We start from the raw sequence: 6,537 nt of genomic DNA on the forward strand, positions 1-6,537 counted from the left end.
GAGTCTAATGCTGGAAAACATAAAGGACAAGGTTAGGAACAGATCTTCACGTGGAAAATCGATCTAGGTAGTTGCTAACAGTTGCAACTAACTTTATGGCACATCATCAACCAACCAACCAATCAATCTGCTGGATTCCACGAATCAACATTTAGCCAAGATCTGAGTGAAAAAAAATATTTCTGTCTATGCAGAGGGGCACTCACATTTTGAAACCTTTACTTCTTGTTATTGAACAGCAACAAAATTCTCAGTACTGCCTTTTGTCAATCAGCTTGTCTCTTTGTGCCTGTTTATTATAATTGAATTGGTGGTTCGAACTCCTTGAACTTTGTGTTCCATTAAAAACTGCACTGGGGCTGAAGGGGCAGCAGGGCACCCAAGAAATGGTACGTTGGCAGGAGTGGGGTGGAGAGGGGGAGCGATATCAAGAAACAAAAGGCTTTTAACTTGTCCTGAATATGAACGTGATGGACTTCTTTCAAAGAGCTCTGAGGCTTTCAAGAATCGCAGGAGTGCAGAGAGGTCACCCATACGTATTTGAATTATTAACACATGTTTAAACATTAAAGAATGATGTATTGATAGAATATCAATGTGTTTAATTATTTACTTGCAGAAAGTGAAGCATGGAAAGAAATTAACTGTTTATTGCTCCATGTTAAGAGATGGCCTTCTTGGAGATGCAGCATAAAAGGATTTGTTAGTTTTAATAAGCATGTTAATAGCTTCCAGAGTAGATGATTTTAATGTGGAAGGGAAGCTTAGATGCTCAGAATGAAAAGGGAGAGCTTTTAAGTTGGACAAAGGCTGTTTATGCAGTGAGCTCTGAAGGTTTTTGATTTACACAAAACCTACTCAGCCAAAAAGAGAACACAGTTAGATATGGTATAAGATTAGGGTGGATAACCAGTGATTAAAAATATCACATTTCAAGGAAGGGCCTAACCAAAAGTTATTGCATGTATGAACAGAATTTCCAAATTAAAGAATCCTCAGGGAAATAAGATTTCAGTGGTCAGAAAAAGTCTGTTTATTGTAGGAAAGACATTCATCCATGGATTCAGAACTGGGTTATCTCTTATATAAGGTGAAACAAAGCAGCAGTTTTGAGCAGTTAAACTACAGTAGAACCAGATCCCAGATTTATCTTCACGTTCTATGGATCAAAGCAAATGCTTCAGTTTACTTTGTTCCTCTGCTGCTCAGCTGTGTAGAAGGAGGAATACAAGTAGTTCCTCAATTTACGAGCACAATTGAGCCAAAAACACAGTTGTTAAGTGAATCTGGTTTCCCCATTGACTTTGCTTGTTGCAAAAGGTAATCACATGACCCAGGGACACTTTAACCATCATAAATGTGAGTCAGTTGTCAAGCATCCAAATGTAAAACATGAGAATGCTGCAATGGTCTTAAGTGTGAAAAATGGTCATAAGTCACTTTTTTCAGTGCTGTTATAACTTTGAACGGTCACTAAGTGAACAGTTGTAAGTTGAGGACTAACAGTAATGCTACATCCATACCTGGTCCATAGATTTCAGTTCTGAAGCAGGTGTGAAAGAACCATGCCAAGGAGATAGCTGCCTCATTTTCTCAGCTTTCATCAGCTTTTGGACTGAAACAAAGGAATTTTGAACCCCAATACAGACATTCATTTTCCTTTTTAAAAAATCAGTAGAGGAAGAAAACTAGAGAAATCTTTCCAAACCCTCCGATATTTTGAAATATAACTCCCAGTCGCTACACTTTCGTCAAGATAAAATGAATTTTCCATCTCATAGGTCTTAAATCAAGCAATGAAGTTGCCTTTATTGAGGCAATTTATTAATCCAATTTATATGGCAACGTGCAGTTTATGCCATTCACAAATTGTGATTCTGGGTGACTACCATTGGATAAAAACATAGAACCAATAAACATTAAAAAAAATCACAGAAAGGAAATATGATACTCATTCAACATCCTAGCCCGGGGGTGGGGAACCTTGGCTCTTTTATGACTTGTGAACTTCAATTCCCAGAATTCCTGAGCCAGCATGGCTGGTTCAGGAATTCTGGGAGTTGAAGTCCACAAATCATAAAAGAGCCAAGGTCCCCCCCCCCCGTCTTAACCCAATGCTTGGGTGGGAGAAGAGGTTTTTAAGAACTATGAAGGGCCAACAGGGATAAAGGGCATAGAAAAGATCATCTGCAATTTTGGGGGCACGCTGTTCATTGTGACAGAGAAGACCCATTCCTTGCATCGTGTAACATTATACCCACAGCATACCCACCATGTTGGATCTTGTGGGACAAGTTGATAAAATTGGAAATAGGCAATTTTGCCTATTTCATGCAAGGCTTTATAGATGGCAACCAACATTCTGAATTGCACCCAGAAGCGTGTTGGACAGCTACCAAATAAAGTATTGTACTACACTCTCATGTACTCATAACTACATACACTGCTGCTTTCTGGATCAGTTATAGCTTCTGAATAGTCTTCAATAACAGCCCTATGTGAAGCTCATTGCAATAGTCCATGTAGGACAGGGGTCTTCAAACTTGGCCCTTTTATGACTTGTGAACTTCAACTCCCAGAATTCCTTAGCCCGGCACACTGGCTGAGGAATTCTGGGAGTTGAAGTCCACAAGTCATAAAAGGGCCAAGTTTGAAGACCCCTGATGTAGAAGATGAGTGACCATGAGCAAGGCCTCCTAATCCAGGAACGACTGGTATGCAGGATGGAATGGTACAAAGGCCCTTTTGGTTGTGGCTACCACTGTTCCAAGCAGGAGCCGTGAATCTCAAAGAGGATTAGATATACTTCTGTGGCCAACCAGGTTTTTGTAATACAGTACATACTAGGTTGACCCTATCATTTACTACAGATCCTGAATGAAACAGGTCTTATTTACATGTTTGTTTGCTCTTTAGTAGCAGCAACTGCACACTTGGGCCAGAGGATCCAATGACTGGGCATTGGGATAGCACAGTTTGGTGCTACCTACTGATATTGCTTGCTGCAAATGCAAGGTAGTCTCAACTTACAAAAGTGACCATTCAAAGTTACAACAGCACTGAAAAAAGTGACTTATGACCATAAACATTGCAGCATGCCCAATTCAAACACTTGGCAACTGACTCATATTTATGATGGTTGCAGTGTGCCAGGGTCATGGGTATCACCTTTTGTGATCAACTGACAATCAAAGTCAATGGGAAAGCCAGATTCACTTAACAACCGTGTGTGACTAACTTAACAATTGCAGCATTTCACTTAACAACTGTGGCAATAAAGGTCGTAAAATCGTGCAAAATTCACTTAACAACTGCCTCACTTATCAACAGAAATATTTGGGTTCAGTTGTGGTCTTAAACTGAGGACGACTTGTACTAACACAGATATTCTTTTTTTTCCTGGAACTGAACTTTTCAATCCCCCCCCCTTTTTTTTCTTTATGGAATACAAGGTAGCATATATGAGAAGACCTGGCCGTCTCTCATCCTGCCACTTCTCAACACAACTTGAGGAAAATGGCTTTGTGTGCTTGTCCACTTCTTTCAGATCCAGTGTCTTCTCATGCTTTTCAGGGAGGCCTAAACTAAATTTCTTTTCTTAAAAATGTCCTTGATTAATTATAGGCATGGCCAAGTGAGTGAGGGGCTGATTGGAAATGCAGTGCTGGGAGAGACCTTATGATCTCTCCTGCGAAATCAAACATTCTGCATTTTCAGTCCACTTTACAACCATTAACTAAGAATGCTTCGGTGCACCCTTGGGAAGCTGGTCTAAGTATGTTGTTATTATTAAGTAGGCTTTTGGTCTTCTGGTAAGATAATTCTCTGTGGGGGGCTGACCTCTCATCTCTGATCCTGCTGCCAAATGCCCTTAACACCATTCCCGTTCCAAAATACAGTAGGTTGTATAAGCCACTGACCAGATTATCATTTCACATACTGCAGCATGAAGTTCTCCACGCAATCAATCTTTGATAAAACCACTCTCTTCCCACTTACCTTTTCTTCTTTTGATTCCTTTTTTCACCATTGTTTCATTGACTGGGACATGATGAGTGTCACTGTTATTGCTCTATTAAGGATCAAGGGACTGTTTTAGATGGAGAAAGACAGTAACAATGGAAGAATGAGGAAATACAGTCCTTAGTATTTAATATAAATCTCCACCCGAGGCTAAGCTCTTACTGACAGTTATTTTGGAGTTGTTTTCCTGATTTTTATCAAGCTAGCTTTATTTTATTTTTATTTTTATTGCTTGTAATTTTTGTTTGGATGATGTTGTTTTACTGTTGTATTTGCAGTTGTATTTCTAGGGATGTCTTATTTCACTCTGTATGTAAACTGCTGAGAATCACTGAAGTGGAAATGTAGGAAACACACAAATAAATACAAAATATTGAGTTAAATATGAGATTCTTTTCTAGTACCGACACTCAAAGAATGATATTCTTTCAGATCTCCAGCTGCATGGAATAATAATTGGCAGGGACAATAAGCTGCAGGCCTATAGGCCTGTTACACAATGAAAATATTGTATTGCTGATCAATAAAATAGGGTTTAAATTCATTCCAACATCACATTTTATTGATTTTGGACATAATAATTATCAAAAATCAGACCTTTTGACAATGATTTACAATATGTAATTTGTAAACCATTGTCAAAAGGTCTGACATTTGATAATTACATACACTATGTGTTAGAATGCATTGGACAAAAGCACAATATTGTATTCCTATACTTATCATTCCTGATTCTTTTCTTCTATAGCACAGAACTATTGGTCACATTACTTCTTAGAACAGACATGTCAAACACAAGGCCCACGGGCTGCATCTGGCCTGTGAATGGCCAATATTTGGCCCCACGGGGATGTCCTGGAGATGGCGAGGGATTGGCCCCTACTGCCCTGGCTCTGGCCATGCCCAGCACCGGCAGCCCCAAAGGCGTGTGCAGAGGCACCGGCAGCACGCGGAGTGGGGGGGGGCATGTGATGCAGACCACCGGCCATGCCTACTCTATTTCATCTGTTAGAAGTAAAGTCTTCATTCTGGTTCATCCAAGCTGGGAATAAATGAGCAAACATGGCGACTGCTTTGGGAAGAAGGTTACAGTTTATTGCAGAAAGATGGTTCTTCAGGGGAGGAGGAGAGGAGAGAAAGAGGAGAGAAGAAGAGAGAGCGAGATTGAGCACATGGGCAGTAGGTTTTATACCCCCCCTAGCCTTTTGTTTGGAAGTTTCCTGTTCCTGTGGCATGAACCTTGAGGCTGTTTCTGAGTGTTTGTCTAGGCCTTGATATTTGTGGTTTAATTTTATTATCATATCCTGCTTCCCAGGTGATGGGGCTGATTCCTAGAGTTTGGGTGGGGTATGCAGATCTTCTCTTTTGTCTTCTTCATTGCTCTGGCTCCAACTTTCTGATGGTTTTACATTTGCATTTGTATGGGCCTAGCTCTTGCTTGGGGCAGAGAGATAGATTTGGGGCCAGGTTTGGTTTTAAAAAGTCCTTTTGAGGAAAAATATATTTTTCTGCCCTTTTTAATATTTCCTTCTCTGGGCTAACTTTCATCACATCTCTTTTTGGTTGGAGAGCATGCTACCCTGTCAAGCACAGCTTCTTTCAATTCTTGTATGTTCAACTTTGTATCAGATTTGATGTTATCAAGCCAGTGTGTTCTTTGCTTGCCCCTTCTTAGTCCCTAACCATTCTTAGCATAATTGCCTTCTCCAATGAATTTGCAAGCATTACATCGCGAAAGTAAATCAGATGTAGTCTTACGATTTTAGTTTGTAGTGATGCACCTAACTCTTACTTGGACCAAATTAAGAAGTTCTAAGATTGTGACCTAGGACAGTGGTTCACAACCTCAACAATTTTAATCGTGCTGGCTGGGGAATTGTGGGTGTTGAAGTCCGCACATCTTAAAGTTGCAGAGGTTGCGGAACATTGTTCCAGAAAATCTCTGTAATTCAGGACTGAAAATACATTGACTAATTTCATTAGTTTGTATCTTTCACATAATCACAGTCCTTCCAGAGTTTCAAAGGAACTCGGAGAGAAGGCTGTTCACTCAGCCTGCTGGGATGGTGTGGATCTGTTCTTTTTTGCTCTTGTCTGGTTTTGTCATCTTGGCCATCAATTATTCCTTTATTTTTGTTTATTAAAGTACTTTTTTCTTGATTTCTACTTATGAACTGCCCCGAGTCATTGGGAATCAGGCAACATATAAGCAAACAAACATATAAATGAATAAACTTTCCCCACAGGAATATATGTAAATATTATTCTGAACAAGCACTTTAAAAATAAGCCTTTTGTTTTATTATAGGTTTTTCATGAGGCAACGGGATTTTCTTGTTTTTCTTTGAAGATGGTTCGCTTCTCATCCAAGAAGTTTCTTCAGCTCTTCAGAAGTTTCTTCTTTCTTGACTGGATGGTGGGGAATGGAAAGATTTATACTTCTGCAGACAGCTGTTCATTTGCATTCTTTTAGTGAATTGTTAAAGTTCCCTGGAGGCTTATTTGTGTCTTCAG

The sequence above is a fragment of the Crotalus tigris genome, unplaced genomic scaffold, assembly GCF_016545835.1.
Source record: "Crotalus tigris isolate CLP2741 ecotype Arizona unplaced genomic scaffold, ASM1654583v1 scf7180000018433.114633, whole genome shotgun sequence".
Lineage (NCBI taxonomy): Eukaryota > Metazoa > Chordata > Lepidosauria > Squamata > Viperidae > Crotalus > Crotalus tigris.